At 50.1% G+C, this 18,136-nt stretch overlaps 1 pseudogene; it reads left to right on the top strand.

Annotated features, from left to right (window-relative positions):
• Positions 1-15,718: 15,718 nt before the first annotated feature.
• LOC117843276 (putative F-box protein At5g42430) lies at positions 15,719-17,467 on the top strand (annotated as a pseudogene).
• The last annotated feature ends 669 nt before the right edge of the window (positions 17,468-18,136 follow it).

Below are 18,136 nucleotides of genomic sequence, written 5' to 3'. Positions count from 1 at the left end.
TGCTAGTTAGATAGATGGAACTAGAGTTCATCGGAGTTGTCAAGTATCAGCTCATCGCCATTCGCCGTTCACATCCAGTTCAACTTTGCGAAGGAAGAAGATATACGTACGGGGATATAAAAGCAAAGTTGCCATCGCAGATGGCTCACCTCAACTGGGCCTACACTTCATCAATTCCGGGCCATCGTAGCGAGATTGGGCTTCTTGGCCCGTTGAGGCCTTCCGTTCTTCCCGTCAGCAGGGCCAGCAGCCTTCCGTTCCTCCCGGGAAAAAGTACTATTCACCTCCCTGGAAAATGGGCAGAGTTTGCATTTCCACCCGAGACACCAAAACCAGCCGTTTAGAGTCCTCCAACTAGCGTTTCCACTTGACGAGCTCCAGCCGCATGGTTGAGGAGGCCGTGGCCTGAGGGAGGAAGATGAAGATTGTAGGGGCTGAACATGTGGGCCAATTGAACAGTTGCCACCTGCGTTAAGTGACATGGCGCCACGTAGGACAAAATCAGAATAGAATCGGATCGAGGAGATCACATGTCTGGTATTGAAAGCACGAGGAGGCAGAACAGATGGTTATAAGTCATGGGTGAAAATATGGACTCGGCTCGTGGTCCGGGAAGGTAAATTGGACTTTTCCTTCTTCCCGTCAGCAGGGCCCATTGATGCTTACGACGACATCAGCTTCAGGCTAGCATCATCAACTATGGACTATGGTAATATCAAAATCCATGTGAATAAAGGGTGTAGCGTGATTTAATTTATTAATCTTGTTTACTAATTTATGAACGACATGCTATTGGAAATTGAAGTTTCCTATTGCAATCATGAAAAAGTTTACTACTCCCTCCATCCCAAAGTTTAAGTTGTTTATATTAGAGATATTATTCCCTTGTCAATTAGGCTAACCCTAGAGGGGTAGCTATATAGTAGTCATACATGGACCTTATTGGGCCATAATACACACATACTCCAACACTCCCCCGCAGTCTGAACTACCTACGCAGCGGAGTTGCAGACTGGACATGAAAAGAAGGACACACACGAGCCCCCCACAGACGCAACTAGCCACATGTGATGTTGAGGCTGGAGCGAAACTCGGTGAAGGCAGGTGACGGGAGGCCCTTGGTGAAGATGTCAGCAAACTGAGAGGTGGTCGGGACGTGGAGGACCCGAACATCGCCGATGGCGACCCGATCCCGGACGAAGTGAAGGTCGATCTCCACATGTTTGGTCCGCTAGTCCTAAACAGGGTTGGTGGAGAGGTACACCGCACTGATGTTGTCGCAGTAGACAAGAGTGCTCCGGGAGAGAGGAGTGTGGAGCTCGGCAAGGAGCTGCCGAAGCCACGATGCCTCTGCCACGCCGTTAGCGACAGCGCGGTACTCCGCCTCGGCACTGGAGCGGGAGACCACCGGCTGACGCTTGGACGACCAGGACACCAGGTTGCCGCCCAAAAAGACGGCGTAGCCGGAGGTAGAGCGCCGAGTGTCCGGACACCCGGCCCAGTCAGCGTCGGTGTAGACAACGAGCTCAGTGGAGGGAGACCTGTGAAGGAGGAGGCCGTAGTCCACAGTGCCCCGGAGGTAACGGAGTAGGCGCTTGAGAGCAGTGAGATGGGGCTCCCTGGGATCATGCATGTGGAGGCAAATCTGCTGAACCGCATAAGTGATATCCGGCCTGGTGAAGGTGAGGTACTGAAGGGCCCCAGCCAGACTCCGGTACGCAGTAGCATCTGTCATAGGACTGCCGTCGGCCTTTGACAACTTGGCCTGAGTGTCAACTGGAGTGGAGCAGGGCTTGCAGTCAGTCATCCCAGCGCGCTCTAGGATATCAAGAGTATACTGCCGCTGGTGAAGAAAGAGGCCGGCCTGACGAGGCTCAACAGTGACCCCGAGAAAGTGATGGAGCACACCCAGATCCTTCATAGCGAACTCCTGCTGAAGTGGGGTGATGATCCGCTGTAGGAGGGACGGACTCGAGGCAGTGAGGACAATGTCATCAACATAGAGCAACAGATAAGTAGTCTCAGCACCATGGTGATAGATAAATAGAGAAGTATCGGAACCTCCACAAAACCCAGCGTTAGTAGGTAGGCAGCAAACCGCGAATACCAAGCTCGAGGGGCCTGCTTGAGGCCATAGAGTGACTTGTTGAGCCGGTAGACCATATCAGGCCGAGAAGAATCAACAAAACCCGCTGGCTGGCTGCAGTAAACTGTCTCAGTCAGAGTACCGTGCAGGAAGGCGTTCTTGACGTCAAGCTGATGCACGGGCCAGGAACGGGAGAGAGCCAGTGAGAGAACAGTCCGGACGGTAGCTGGCTTGACCACCGGACTGAACGTCTCGTCGTAGTCGACACCAGGGCGCTGAGTGAAACCCCGGAGAACCCAGCGGGCCTTGTACCGATCGAGGGTACCATCAGCCCGCCGCTTGTGTGTCCAGATCCACTTGCCGGTGACGACGTTGGAGCCAGGCGGACGGGGCACCAGATCCCAAGTCTGGTTGGCGAGGAGCGCCGCGTACTCCTCTTCCATCGCGCGGCGCCAGTGAGGGTCCGACAGGGTGCCGCGGACGGAGGAGGGTACAGGAGAGACCTGCGGCTCGCCGGGCATCGCTGTAAGAGCCCGGGGCTGCAGGGTACCAGCCGCATGTCGCGTCACCATAGGGTAAACATGACGCGGGTGCCGGTGGAGGAGAGGCGGATGGTACACCGACGGCGCGACACGGGCAGTCAGGGCCGACGGAGGTGGTGGTGTAGGCGTTGCCGGCGGAGAAGAGTCCACAGGCGGTGACCGAGGCGGCGACGGCGGTGGCGTGGCCGGCTCCAGGTGTAGTGGAGCCGGCCACGCCCGGCGCTGGTAGACACGCACTGGCTGCGCGAACCGGGCAGCAGGTGCTGAGGGCGGTGCCTCCGGCCCCGCGCAGGGCGGAGGGGTAGGGGCAGCACCAGAGTCTGGCGCCGTCGGACCCTCGCTGGGCGCAGGGTCAGGGGCAGCACCGGTGGACGTCGAGCCCGGTGAAAACCACGATGGAGCAGTACCTGCAGGACACAACGTCAGCGGTGGCTGGTCCACCGGGTCAGTGGGAAACAGGGAGGAGAGATCAGGGTCGGAGGTGGAAGGGGGTGGGGAGGTGGTGGAGTAAGGGAAGACGGACTCGTCAAACACCACGTGGCGAGAGATGAGGACCCGCCGAGAGGAGAGGTCAAAGCAACGGTACCCCTTGTGATCCGGGGAGTACCCGAGGAAGACGCACTGAGTCGAACGGGGAGCCAGCTTATGAGGAGCGGTAGCAGTGGTGTTAGGATAACATGCACACTCGAAGACACGAAGGTGATCGTAGCGGGGGAGGTACCGAAAAGAGCATGGTGTGGAGTGGGAGCGGGGCAGGCAACGGAAGGTAGGCGGTTAAGGAGATAGGTGGAGGTGTGAAGACTCTCAGCCCAGAAGGGGGCAGGGAGAGAAGACTGGAACAGAAGAGAGCGCATGGTGTTGTTCGTGGTAAGAATCATGCGTTCAGCCTTACCGTTCTGGGAGGAGGTATAGGGACATGACATGCGTAGTTGCACACCGTGAGAGAGGAAGAAAGCACGGGAGGTGGTGTTATCGAACTCGCGGCCGTTGTCACATTGGACGGCCTTGATGGTGAGGCCGAACTGAGTGGACACCCAGGCGAAGAAGTGGGCAAGCGTGGGGAAAGCATCAGACTTGGCACGCAAGGGAAAAGTCCAAGAATAATGAGAGAAATCGTCAACCACAACAAGATAATACTTATAGCCAGAAATGCTCAAAACAGGCGATGTCCATAGGTCGCAATGTACAAGATCAAACACATGGGTCGCATGTGAAGAGGAGGTAGGAAATGGAAGGCGAACATGACGGCCCAGTTGGCACGCCTGACACAGGTGCTCATCATGAGCCCGAGTACATGGTATGTCGGAACTACGACTAAGCTGTGTCAGGGCATCACGGCCAGGATGACCAAGATGCCGGTGCCATGTAGTGGAAGAAGTGGTGGCGGCAAAAGCAGCTGAAGAAGCGGAGGGCGAAGCGGAAGAAGTGGACGCAGGAAACCGAAGGGAGTAAAGGGGCCCGGTGCTATCACATCGGAGAAGAGGTCGCCGGGTAGCCAAATCCTTCACAGTAAGACCAGAGGAGTCAAATTCAACAGAACAAGAATTGTCAGTTGTAAAACGGCGAATAGAAAGAAGGTTGTGAACCATGGAGGGAGCAACAAGGACATCAGAAATCCGAAAAGAACCGGGAGTGTGAGCGGTACCCACGGAAGTGACAGGAAGACACGAGCCATTTGCGACCATGATGGACGAAGGGTGGGAGGAAGAAGGAGGGTGAACAGAAGAGAGTATACCAGGGTTGGGTGTAGTATGGAAAGTGGCACCCGAGTCGGCGATCCAGTCCTGGCCGACTAGAGGAGTCAGGGTCATGGTGCCGAAGGAGCGGGCCAAGGCTGTCGGGTCCCACCCGACAGGCCCAGTCGAGGCCCCGGGAGGTGGAGCCCACGGCGACGAAAACGGAGCAACCGGTACAGCGGCAGCGAGCATGGCGGTCGGTGGACGAGGCTCGCCGCCGGTGGCCTGGAAGGGCCACATGGAGATGCGCCCTGACCATGGGTTGGCAAAGGATGGCCAGGAAGAGCCCCGTGAAGGCGCCGGTGTGCCCGGCGGTGTGCCCCCACGACCAGTGCCCGCACCACGCCCCCCACCGCGGCGACGGCGGCCGCCACGGCCCCCCCCCCACCCCCGCTCGGCCCAGGAGGAGGAGGACCAAGAAGGGACGACGGTGGTGATGCGGAGGGACGTGGCGTAGGAGTCACGGCAAGAGCGGTCGAGGAAGACGAGGAGCCCGGCGCGGGAAGGGACCCAGGCTGGATGCCCTGAGTAAGCTCCTCCATGACAAGGTCATCACGGACCTACAGGAAAGTGGGGAAGGGCCGCTGCCGGGTGATCCAGGTGCGGAGGTGGGCGTAGCGCTCGTTGAGGCCGCGAAGAACGTTGAGAACCAAGATCCGGTCCTCCACGGCCCAGCCAAGGTCACCGAGGGAGTCTGCCATGGTCTTCATCTTCCGGCAGAACTCGCCAACGGAGAGGTCGCCCTGGACGAAGGTGCGGAAGCTCGCGTCGAGACGAAGGGCCCGGGCTTCGGCGTTGCCCAGGAACTAGCCCTCGAGCGCCAGCCAGGCCCGGCGGGCGGTGGTGTCGGGGGTGCCGCGGACGAGGTCGTGGAGGTCGAGGGAGATGGTTCCCAGGATCCACGACAAGACGATGCTGTCGAGGCGAAGCCACATAGCTGTCCGGGCCGCAGGGAAGGTGTCGGTGAGGACATGGTCGTCGAGGGCGTAGCGGCGAAGAGTGAGCAGCACCATGTCCCACCAGCGGGCGTAGGAGGGCGACTCAGGGTCGAGGACGACTGGGACCAAGCTCTTGATGTTCTGAACACCCCCGGCCTAGTAATGGAGCTGCGCGACGAGTGGATTGGCCGGGTCGGTCCAGACAACCAAAGGCGGACGGGGAGCCCCGGAGCCGGAGGAGGTGGCAGTGCTGTCGTGGGACACCGGGTGGGCGAGAAGCTGCTCCGCCTCAGCGATCTGACGGGCCAAGACGTCGGCCGCATCACGCTCGCGCTCCCAGGTCAGGGCTGTTGCGCGCAGGCGTGCCTGACCCTTGGCAGCAGCAGCCCGGGCGGCGATGAGGGCCGCAGCGAGGGTCACATCGGGAGGTGGCAGAGCAGGCGGGGCGGGGAAAGGAAGGCGAGCAGGCCCCCCCTGCGCCCGCTGGCGCGACGCCAGCAGCAGCAGCAGCGGCGCCCGCACCCGGACCTGCAGGGCCGCCCGTTCCCTGGCGGAGAGCAGCAGTCGCGGCCGCGGCGGGATCCACGCCCGCGCGCCCGCCTGCGCCCTCGCGGAGGGCCGCAGCGGCGGCGGCCGCGGCTGGATCCACGCCCGCGCGCCCGCCTGCGCCCGCGTGGAGGGCCGCAGCGGCGGCGGCGGCAGTGTGGTCCGCGCCGTCCAGGACCCCGTCGTGGCCCGCGTCAGCGTCGTGGCCCGCGCCAGGGAGCCCGGCGACGGCAGCCAGCGCCGTGGAGGCGGCAGTCGCGCCCGCGGGAGGCCGTCCCGCGGCGACCTGGGCCCATGTGGAAGGAAGGCCCATGTGGAAGGAAGGGAGGGGAAGGAGGAGGGAGGAGGGGGAAGAGGGCCGCCGACCATGGCGCCCATGGCTGCCGGCGGCGGCGGCGGCGGCTGGGAGAGGAAGGTGAGGAAAACCTAGGCTGATACCATATTAGAGATATTATTCCCTTGTCAATTAGGCTAACCCTAGAGGGGTAGCTATATAGTAGTCATACATGGGCCTTATTGGGCCATAATACACACATACTCCAACAGTTTATTTTAGGTTGTTTTGATATTTCTAAATTCATAAATTTTTTTATACATATAGATACATATTATGTCTATATGTATAACAAAACTTATAAATCTAAAAATGCTAAAACTATCAATTTAGGACGGAGAGAGTATATTTGATTTTTGTTTCTGAGCCGCAAAAGTTATGAATCTAAAAATCCTAAAATGGAGAAGTATATATGATTTTTGTTTGTGAGTTCTGACAAATCTTAGCCATGAATCTTGATTTGGCAACTGTCTTCTAATACCTCTACTTTGTTTCTCAATCGCCACGACTACGAGTTGTACGCGCTCCTCTATAATTTTTTCACGCGTAGCCTGCCAGTGGAGAGCCTATCCATCATACTCAGGGGAGAGATGATTGACTTGTCGTATAGCCACAGAGTACCGACCAATCAGGAAAACGCTATGCGAACATGTGTAACAAAATTCCAAACTAAAAGATTGCAGTCTTAAAACCAAGCATCCAAATTAATTTATGCAAGCTCCTTCTTCTTCTTTTTTCCTTTTCCTTATCTTCTTCTTTCTTTTGGAGCAGCTCCACTGTCCGACAGGTGGTACACGCTAGATCCGTCCCTACTCACCTCAAGATGTAAACTTCAATAGGTGGGCTCCATCATCTCCTACAAATGGCAAGATTGCACATTATATGAAGCTTACGGTGGTTACCATGAGGATCTTGTGCACACCTCACAAGTCATTATTTGACTATTAACAGAAGTATTTGACTATTAAAATATGAACTTACTATCCCACAACCTATCGTATAGACATGGTTCACACGGTCCCTTTTATGCGAAACCATATTCTTCCTCCTCCCATTGTCTTCCTTTCATATTTTTCTTTACTAGCTCCAGCACCCGCAGATCACTACCTTCTAGTTGTCGACACCACACCATCACTTCCCCCTTCCTCCACACGTAGTCGACCACCCAACCAATCAGTGATCACCGCTCTCTACTAACTGCACACAAGTTACCCTAATGGTAATGTAGCCCACACACCACCGGCTAGCGTTCCATTGATGAGTTTGAGAGAGGGTTGGGAGGAGTACCTTGAGCCTAAAAACCCTCGAACCCTAACTACCATCATCTCATGCTCATGATGTTTGCGGCTTAAACTTATCTATTAAAGAAATCTCAAATTTAGTTGATTAAAAGCTCAAACAAAAGTAATGTAAAATTGATCTTAATTACCATTTTAGAAACAACAAGCTACATGAGGTTTATACAAGTTTGGTTGTGAGAAATACAAATCATTGTACGGACAAAACCAGGCAACTGAACACAAAGAAATCCTCTTCACCAGTTCGCTTCCTCGTCCGGTCTCCCCCAAAATCCCAAGGCAAATCGCACACCTCCACTTCGCAGGCGAGTGCCGCCACGGCCCTCAACGATCCCTACCGTCTCCGGCGGCGGGTAAGCTTCCTCAACCTACGCGCGCTGAATTCCCTGCGTCTCGCTCGCTCATCGCCTCACCTTACCCCTGCCCCCTCCCCCTTCGCAGTGACATGGACAGCCCCAAGACCAAGAGGGGCGAGGTCGCGGATGCGGTGGCCGGACTCCCCGACGACCCCTCGCCGAGATCCTCTCCCGCCTCCCCGCTAAGCCCCTTTTCCGGTTCAAGTGCGTCTCCAAAGGCTGGTGCGACCTCATCGCCGGCCGCCTCGGCCGCAGGAAGTTCCCCCAAACCCTGGAGGGTTTCTTCTTCGGCGGCGGCGTGAACTATGGGCATTTCATCAACCTATCGGGCAGATCCGTGCCTCTCGTCGACGCCTAGTTCTCCTTCCTCACCAAGCTGCCTGGAATTAAGAACATCGACCTCTTGAGCGCCCACAATGGGCTCCTCTTCGGGCACTTCCGGGATCGCCACCGATACGAATACATAGTGTGCAACCCTGCCACTGAACAATGGGTGTCCGTGCCCAGCTCCGGCATTATTCCATATCCACCTGTGGAAGGGAACTACTATTCCGTAACTCTAGCCCATAACTTGCTGATTTTTGACCCGGCTGTTTCCTCGCACTTCCACCTGCTCCAATTCTGCAACCTTTGTTGGTTCGAGACAGTGCAAGTGCAAGCTGTGCGCCTCTTCTCATCTGAAACTGGGGTCTGGAGAGATATAAAAGGGGAAGGGATGAGACGTGAAGACAAAGTACAATCTAAGTTGGGCTGGGCGAATGTCAATGGCATGTTGCATATTCCAGTCTACAAGCACTACTTGCAGTCGCAGCAAAAGGATATCATAGCTGTGGTGGACATGCAAGGGAAGAAAAATATGGCGATCCACTGGCCAGATATGAACGAATTTGCTGCTCCTGTTTTTATTGGTCAATCCCAAGGACGCCTGCATTGCATCACTGGACATAAAAAGCAAGAAGATCATCGAGTCCACATCATTGAGCTGTCAATTTGGGTTCTTGAGGACTATGGTGCAGCACAATGGGTCCTGAAGCAAAGTGTGAGTTGTTTGCAGCTGTTTGGAGAAATCAGTTGTGGAGTCGATGACTTAGATGTGGTCGCCATTCACCCAGATCGCAATTTGGTTTTCTTCGTTCACCGCTACAACTGGAAACTGGTGTCATATGACATGGACAGTGAGGACGAAGTGTATGATCTGTGCACTCTAGGACATGGCGGTGGGCTGATTATCCCATATGTTCCCTATTTTGTGGAGGTGCCAGTGCTCAGTTGTGGAGCTTCAACTGATTTTCAGGAGGGGCAACCCAGAATACTATAAAGAGATTAGCAATGTTTTAATCGAACTAATCACTGTTACTCCATAGGAAGGTTGTAGTAGGAGGTGAACTTTGCTGGTGCTTGGATGTATTCCTTAGTGTGCCTTTGGTATCAATGCTGCAAGCAAGCAGTTGAGACTTGGGTAAGTTAGCATTACATGTGCTAGTTAATGTATGTGGTTTCCTACAACTTGTGATGTTTGGCATTCAAGCTATCTGTTTGAAAATACTACCTTTTGCGTTTCCAGAATGCTAATCATCTTATATATTAGTAAGTGACCAATGACTGCTGATTTATGTTTCCACGGTACTATATATTTTTATTTATGCTGGAAGAATATGTGTATCTCACATACGTTGTGGCCAGTGCATATATTGGAAAGGTTTGGGCTGAAAGCTCTGTTTACATGAAGCTCAAAAGCTTCCTAGTGGATGCTGCTTACATGATATTCATAGTCTTCAGACCATAGTTTCATCTGTGCTGCGTATTATAACTTGTAGTAGCCTAGTAGATTTTGGCCAGAAAGAGCTTGCTTGCGCATGCAAGTTATTTTCATTTATTTTAGCAGTGTCGGGAAGACACTTTACATTTAGCTAGACAATGTTTCTTTGTGCAGTATGATACTCTAGCACTTTGAACTTTGAAGGTGTTTCACCAAATTCAAGCGCTAAAAGGTTTGTAGTTTGTTGCTACAAAATGAAGGGAAAATGATATTAGCTTTCCCTTATACATGACCACTTGCAAAGATACTTACCTTTGCTTCAGTTTAGTTCTGTAATAGACTAACAGTACAATTTCAATAAATCTGCTCTCCCAGCTTGCTCTGTTTGATAACCTTGTTTGGATGAAGCAAAGTGTGGGTACTACCATTTTATTTGTAATATATTTATGGCATATAATATCTAATTCTGAAACACACATCTTTTACATTTATCTGAAGAAAGCTGCTTACCTATTCCTGTTGTTACCTGAGAATTTACCTGACTGCTCAAAGGTTAGAACAAAAAGATGGCCTTTTGACATCATTTGGCACATTATGTAACTGCTGTGATGATATTAAGATTCAAATTTGGTAACTGGAATAGTGCACTGAAATTTAAATTTAGCTTCACTTAGGTTAGCCTCTGTTTAGATTGAATGCACACAAAAGTATTTATAACTGGACTCACCTAGATATGAATAAGTGGCAAACGGAGACATAATCTGATTTGCAATTGTGGTGCTTACGTATCATGTTCTTCAATGTAATCTGAACATGAAGTCCATGATTATATAGAGCAGCTGGTTTGTGCTGTATGAATCATTGATATCAAAAATATTTTGGTGTTGCATATTTGGAGGGACTTAGCTATACTGTTGCTATTCTTATGTGGTTTACTGCTCTAGATGAATATTTGAAGGGGATTTAGCAGTCTCATCACTTACTTCTGCTGCATCCTGAAGGCTCTGAATAACCCCCCTTGCTGAAACAGTGGAACTAAATCCTAAAATCTTGGAGCAACCTTATTAATCCAAACAATTTGCTCTTTCCTGACAGGAAACATAACAGGGTTTAGTGTACGTATGTACATGCTAACTTTGCACCTTTTTTTTGTTCAGCAATTTGTTTTCCTCCATTTATACTTTTGTCCAATTGATATGGTGCATATATTGAAAATGTTAAGACAAAGCTTCGTCACATTAAAATATGAGGTTGTTGGCCATTTTTTGTCACTATGCTATTGAATCATAACTGAAACCTTGGAGTAGAAGACTGTTGGACACAGGAGCTGATTATAGATGATGCTCTTTTGTTATATTAACTTAGCCACAGCCCACAGACAACATTTCTTTTGTTACTGCAGCAATGTACAGTTGAGCTAGGTACTTTCAAACAATGCGGTTCTGTAGAACCGTATAAATTGGCTTTGCCTGCACTCGGCAGTGTGAGTGTGTGATACTTCGATGCTGTTTCAACTGAAGGTCGACAGACCACACAGTTTTGCAATTTGTTGCGATGAGCTCCAGACATTGGATACTGTCCTTTCGATAAGGTTGTAGTACTCGGTAAGAGCTAGGTGACTAGGGGGGGGGGGGTAAAAATGTTGGAATTCCAGGAAACAACTAGAGAAAAAGGAATCCCCTTTTCCTATGTTGCTGAGATGATACTAGGAACTGAATGTTGAGTCCACAAGAAAACTGAAGGGACTATCAAATTTCCCTTGTCTGCGCACAGCATCTTCATCAGTTAAATTGTACTTATCGTTGTTATCGAGACATGTACGCCCCTCAGTTCGCTGTTGCATTCAAATGTTGCCCCCTGAGACTTTGGAGGCATTGATCTGTTTGATCTGGGTGAGGTCTGTATAGCTATTACTACCATATCTGATAACCAAGTCATCAGTTTGTGTATTGTTGCAACAAACTTGACTGGACTGTCCCAAAGTAATGTTGATCGAGGCACCATTGCCCTTTAGCTCTGTAAACATGCAGAGGCTCTGCTAGCAAGTAGCAAATGATCCCAACAGCAAGACACCCCTCGGTTTATGAGAGCTCGGACTCCAATTCGAGTTTGCTGAACCGCCCACAAAAGAGTTATTCTGCTTTGAACTCTCTCGCTCACTGTTATTCTGCAACAAGAAATCTAATCGTCTAGTCACCCTCTGCTTTGAACTCTCTAGTATTTGATCTTTTGTCTGCAGCTTGGGTGGGAGTATGGAAACATAGGAACACCTGTTCATTCGTATATCATACAATAGATTGGAAAACAACAGATTGCGAGCCAAAATCGGGCATTTTAGCACAATTTTGTGTGTTAGACTTGGATGGAAACCGCACATGCTACTGACCTTGTCTAAGCCAATACTACTTCAGACTTCACTCAGTAAAACAGTTTGGCTTAGTGGCAATAGCCAATAGCATATGCATATTGAATACTACTTCATCCGTCCTAAATTGTAGATCGTTTTGACTTTACTAGATGCATAGATATTTGTACGCATCTAAATATAATGTATGTTTAGATGCATACAAACATCTATGAATCTAGATCGTTTTGACTTTTCTATATGCATAGTTTTTGCTATGCACTTAAACATAGTGTATGTCTAGAGACATAAATATTTATGAACTTAAAAAAGTTAAAACGATCTCCAATTTGAAATGTCAAGCATATACTGAATGCTATAATTTAGCCCCCAACAACTGACCGAGACCGAGAGTCAGGGGGTATTTAATTTTTGTCCCACTCTTTACGGATTGCCACTTTGTCCTATCACTGACAGGTGGGGTCAAGTGGGTCAATGACAATGGGCCAGGGTGGCAAATTCAGCGTCTCTTCCCTTTGACCCTTTCCAAGCGAAGCGCCTCTCTCTCTTCCTCCTCACGCACGCGGCACGCCAGAAAATCACCGGCGGCCAGCGCCCCTCGGCGATCGCATCGTCTCCGGCGGCAGGTGAGTTCCCTCAACCGGGAGCGCCCCCTTATTCCTCCCTCACCTCGCTCATCCGCTCACCTCCGGGCTCCTCCCTTGGCAGCGACATGGATTGCCCCAACCCCAACCCCAAGAGGAGCGAGGTCACGGTGGCCTGCCCCTCGGACGACGCAATCGTGGAGATCCTCTCGCGCCCCGCCAAGCCTCGCTTCCGGTTCAAGTGCGTCTCGAAGCCTTGGTGCCACCTCATCGCCAACCGCCTCCGCTGCAGGAAATTCCCCCAGACTCTAGAAGGGTTCTTCGGTGGTAGCCCTTATGAGAACTATGGGCATTTCGTCGATCTGTTCGGGAGACCCTCGCCTCTCGTCGATGCTGAGGCGAAATGCTGATGATAATGAGGTTGAGGGAGTGGCAGAGGTGCGGACCCTACTCATCTGAAAGCGGGGTATGGATCGGAGTAGAAGGACAAGTAAATGGAGCGCACAGGGATGGATATTATCATATTCAGGCAGTGTGTTTGTTAATGGCATGCTGCATGCCATGGTCGTTCACGAGTATGAAAGGGAGGGTCATATAGTTGCGGTGGACAGGGAAGGGAAGAAATGTAGGAGCATCCACTGGCCAGAGAAGCGTGGTGAGATTGTTTTTTTTGGTCAATCCCAAGGGCATCTGCATTGCATTAGTGCACATACAAACAGCACTGTCGAGATGGCTGAGCTGTCTCTCTGGGTTCTTGAGGACTATGATGCAGAAGAATGGGTTCTGAAGCACCGTGTGAGCTTTGCGCATCTGTCTGGAAAATTTGGTCCTGCGGATGTCTACAACTGCTATTTTGTTTCCATTCACCAAGATTGCAATACGATTTTCTTCGTACAGAGCGAGAGCCGGAAACTGATGTCATATGACATGGATAGTAAGGAAGTGTGTGTTCTCTGTACCGTCGGATGCGACTATGGGCATGTTACCCAGTATGTTCCCTATTTCTCAGAGTCACCAGCACTTGCTAAGAAGCACTGAAATTGTTGCTTTTGGGATATTCCTGGGGATGTTTAACAAGAATTTGGTCTTCTATTTCATCAAAAAAAGAATTTGATCTTCTAAGGTGGACCAGCACTACCAACTTGGATAGATCTACCACCATTAGGTGATGTATTTTGCTGCTGCTTGGATGTATCCCTTATGGAATTGGTCCATCGGATAGATCTACCACCATTAGGTGATGTATTTTGCTGCTGCTTGGATGTATCCCTTATGCAATTGGTCCAAGAGTTACTGCATTCCAGTTAAGGATTGTATAGCTATCTAAATGAATACAGGACCAACAACTTATGATGATTTGTGTTGAAGTTATGACCATCTTACTGTGGCGTCCCGCCCCCCAGGTCCAGGCCCGCTTACACCTGGCACCTCTCTAGGATATCAAGAATTCCCTCACAGACCAACACAAGTCTTTTCTGCGCAGTTTGTCCTCACTCGTGCGCACCCAGGAAGAACTTCCCGGTCGGTCACCCATCCTGAAAATTGCTTCGGGCCAAGCACGCTTAACCCAGGAGTTCTTTGAGGATGAGATTCCGGAAAAGAAGTTGCAACTTGTTAGTATGAGTATTCTATCAATCCTATTAAGCCTTGGGCTAGGATGTCACACTTACATGCTTAGATCATTTTTTGTGGGCCTTGCTAGCAACTGAGTAGTGATTACTGATAGTGAAATTTTTCTTGTCTATTTATTTATGCTGAATTGAATGAATATGTGTATCTTGCATATGTTGCGACTGACGCATGTATCGGAATTCGGAAAGGTTTGGACTAAGAGCTATTGTAGCACAAACTAGCAACCTCTGAGGTTGCCTTAGTTGATGTTGATTGTGCGGTATATATATTAATACATGGTTAAGAACTACTTCAGGGCCTGTTGGAATATGGGAATATGGGTTAGCTAGAGTTTAGTAATTCAAATTTGAGCTTCCTGAAAATTCTGAACAATGGCCACCCAATCTAAACAGGGAACAGAAATGAAATTTCAAACTCTTCTATTTTTAACAAAGATCAACAAGGGGTTAATGTATAAACATACAATTTAGCTCTGTAGAGTTCGGTTCTGTTCAATGTTTTAAGTAATACAGTGCCTGTATGGGAAAGGTTTACAGCGAAAGCTTTGTTGCATAAGGTCAAAAGGTGGCTAGTACATGTTGATTATGTGGTACACCTGGTCCTGCAGACCAAAATTTTATACAGTGCTGACGAACAATAACTGGAACCTTATAGTAACTGGAATCCGAGCAGAGCTTGATTGTAGATGCTGATTACTTGAAGTATTTTAGCATTGTTGTTATTGTTAGCCACATGTAATTGTTCTTTGTTACTGGCCGCAATCTAGGTGAGCACCTATGTTGTGTACAAGCACAGCTGTACAAGTTAGCTTTGTCTGCACTCCTGCGGTGTCACACTTGAGAAGTTTGATGAAGGCGCTCCACATGAAATTCTATCACCAAAGGATTCATAATTCGTTGCTATGAGCTCCAGACGTTGGATGTTGTCCTCCAGATAGATTTGTACTAGATAAGAAATATGGAGCAAAAATGTGGCAGTTACAGTAAAGAATTAGTGAAAAATAGGTCTGTCAGCACAAGTCGATAATTGCAGGGAGTATCTACCTTCCTTTGTATGCACACACATCATTTTCATCAATTAGGATCGTCATTATCGAGACATATACCCCCCTCAATTGCTGTTGCTTCTAAATGTTGCAAAAATGCGAGACCTTCAGAACCGTCTCCAATCCGATGTTGCAAAACAAGTTCTGCCACAGGCGATCCAGGATCCATGTCCAGCAGATCAGATCAGCATCGTCAGTGAGACTGATGGCATCTCCAGTTTAGCTCGCAGCTCTCTCTGAGCCAGAGTGACCCTTTAGACTGTCAATGATTACCACCGCTAAACTGTGCTTTGTTGTTAATTTTCTTCTTATGCAGTCATGTGCACACTGGTGTAAATAGTAGTTCTGAATGCTGATTGCTCAGTCAATTGGTGTTTCGAGGCAGATGGGAGACTGGACCTGAGTGGAATTTGGGATGCCTCCTGGGCAAAAGCCGCAAAACGGTGACCAGCACATTTGCAAAACAGACCTCGTAAAGCTTGGGCGATTACAAAATGCACCCAGCTTTCTTCCTCCCAAGTCCAATCTTCTCAGACTGACTGACCTTTCCCCAACTCCTGCTGCGCGATGGGGGCTAGGGTTTAAGAATTCCCCGCCGACCAGCGCCGCCGCGGCGGACCCCGACCGCTCTCCGGCATCAGGTACGCTCCACACTCGCCGCATCTCCCTCTCGCTCGCTCGCTCTCTCCTGCATCGATCCCCCTCACGGCACGGCTCCTGATTCTCCGCTCGATTCGCAGGTTGCGGCGCGCCCCTTGCCACCGGTTCCGGCGCCATGGACTGCCCCAGGGGGAGCGCGGTGGCCGGCCTCTACGACGACATCCTGGTGGAGATCCTCTCGCGCGTGCCCGTCAAGGACCTCCGCCGGTCCAAGTGCGTGTCCAAGCCCTGGCGCGACCTCATCTCCGATCCCCTCCACCGCAAGAAGCTGCCCCAGACCCTGGAGGGCTTCTTCCACGGCGGCCGCCGCAGCTTCGGGCATTTCACCTGCCTGACGGGGACGGGAGAGTCTGTGCCTCCGGTCGACCTCGACCCTTCCTTCTCCTTCCTCACCGAGAAGCTGCCTGGGGTCGAGCGCTTGGTCCTCCTGGATTCCTGCAACGGGCTCCTCCTCTTTGGGTGCAACCGGGAGGACAGGTTCGGGTACATTGTGTGCAACCCCGCGACCGAGGAATGTGTGGACGTGCCCGCCAGCTCCTGCTCTTGTCCGCCTCCGCCTCCATTTGGAGAGAGCAATGACGTGTACAATGGGGAAAGATATGCACACACCTTTCTGATATTTGACCCTGCCGCGTCGGTGCACTTCCACTTGGTCCAGTTCTGGAATGATGTTTCGATGGAGGAGATAGAAGCGGTGCACTCGTACTCATCTGAGACCAGGCATGGAGTGACAGGGCAAGTAAGTGGAAGCGAGGAGAAAAGGGCGGTGAATGGGGACAGTGGGGTCAAGCCATACTGAAATTCACGTTTGGCAGGGCTTTTATCAATGGTCTGCTGTATTTTATCGTCTACCATGTCCAGAAATCGGAGGCCCTGATACTTGCAGTGGATGGGGAAGGGAAAGCATGTAGGATCATCCGCTGGCATGATAAGCACAAGCTTGCAAATGCTGCTTTTATTGCTCAATGCCAAGGCTAACTGCAGTGCATCAGTATGGATTTGCAATTAAAAGGCTTCCGTATCTACTTCACTCAGCTGTCAGTTTGGGTTCTTGAGGACAATGATACACAAGAATGGATCCTGAAGCACAATGTGAGCTGTTCGCAGTTGTTTGGATTTCTGAGTTGCCCAGCCCATGACTTGGATATCGTGGCCATTCATCCAGACCACAATTCAGTAATATTTGTTCAGCGTTGGAACCGTAAGCTGGTATTGTATAACATGGATACTAAGGAACTTCATCCTCTCCGCAGCCTACGAGGTGGCTATAGGTTTATTACCCCCTATGTTCCCTGTTTTGTGGAGTCATCTGTTCTTGCTACCAAGTACTGAGGTTGATGCTTGTGGTAACTCCTCCGAATGTTCAGAAAGAACTTGATCTTCCAAGTATGGGGCAACTAGCATCTTTGTTAAATCTACTAGAATTAGGTGGTGCAAAATTGGATTGGTGCTTGAATGTGCCCCTTCTATCGGATTCTTTTGGTCTATTTAATGCTACAAGAAAGCAGTGTAGTAGACACTATACATGCTTGTAAGTTAGCATTACATATGCTAGTTAATGTATGCACTAGCCTAAGCTTGCACAACTTATGATTTTTGACATCCAAGCTGACCTTTGTGTTTCCAGAATGATAATCTCCATCTTATATATATACTCTTTTTTCTTGGCCTTTCTACTGAGTGATTACTGACTGACTTTGTGTTTCCTAAGTATGGTATATGTTTATTATTTATGCTGGAAAAACATATTTATGGCAAATGGTCGTGTCTCAGAAATGTTTAAACCTGGAGCTTCTAAATATACTGGAATGACCTTGTTGTAGGATACTAGGATGTGATTACCTGGTTTCTTGGCCAAGTTTTCTCACTAGGCTTCTGAATATAACTGGAATGACCTTGTTGTAGGAGATTTTTGGCCAGTCAGAACATCTTTGCATATGCAGATTACTTGCATCAATTTTATCAGAAATGTGGAATATGAGTATATTACAGTTAACCGCAGACAATTCTTCTTTTGTCATCGAGATCCATAGTTGATCTAGGCACTTTTATTATTGCACACTGTACACCTATTTGAATAGTACTTGAGAACTTTTATAACTGTACTTCTGTTTGAACTGTGTACACCTGTACTTTTATAATTGCACAGTGTACTTGAAAACTTGACAGTGTTTCACCTGAACTCGTTGCTATGAGATCAAAGTAGAATGATATTTGCTCTCCTACATACATGTCCACTTGCAAAGATCCTTACC

Source organism: Setaria viridis, chromosome 2 (assembly GCF_005286985.2).
Source record: "Setaria viridis chromosome 2, Setaria_viridis_v4.0, whole genome shotgun sequence".
Lineage (NCBI taxonomy): Eukaryota > Viridiplantae > Streptophyta > Magnoliopsida > Poales > Poaceae > Setaria > Setaria viridis.
Note: the sequence above shows the minus strand (reverse complement) of the source record. Positions and strands in the feature narration are given on the sequence as shown.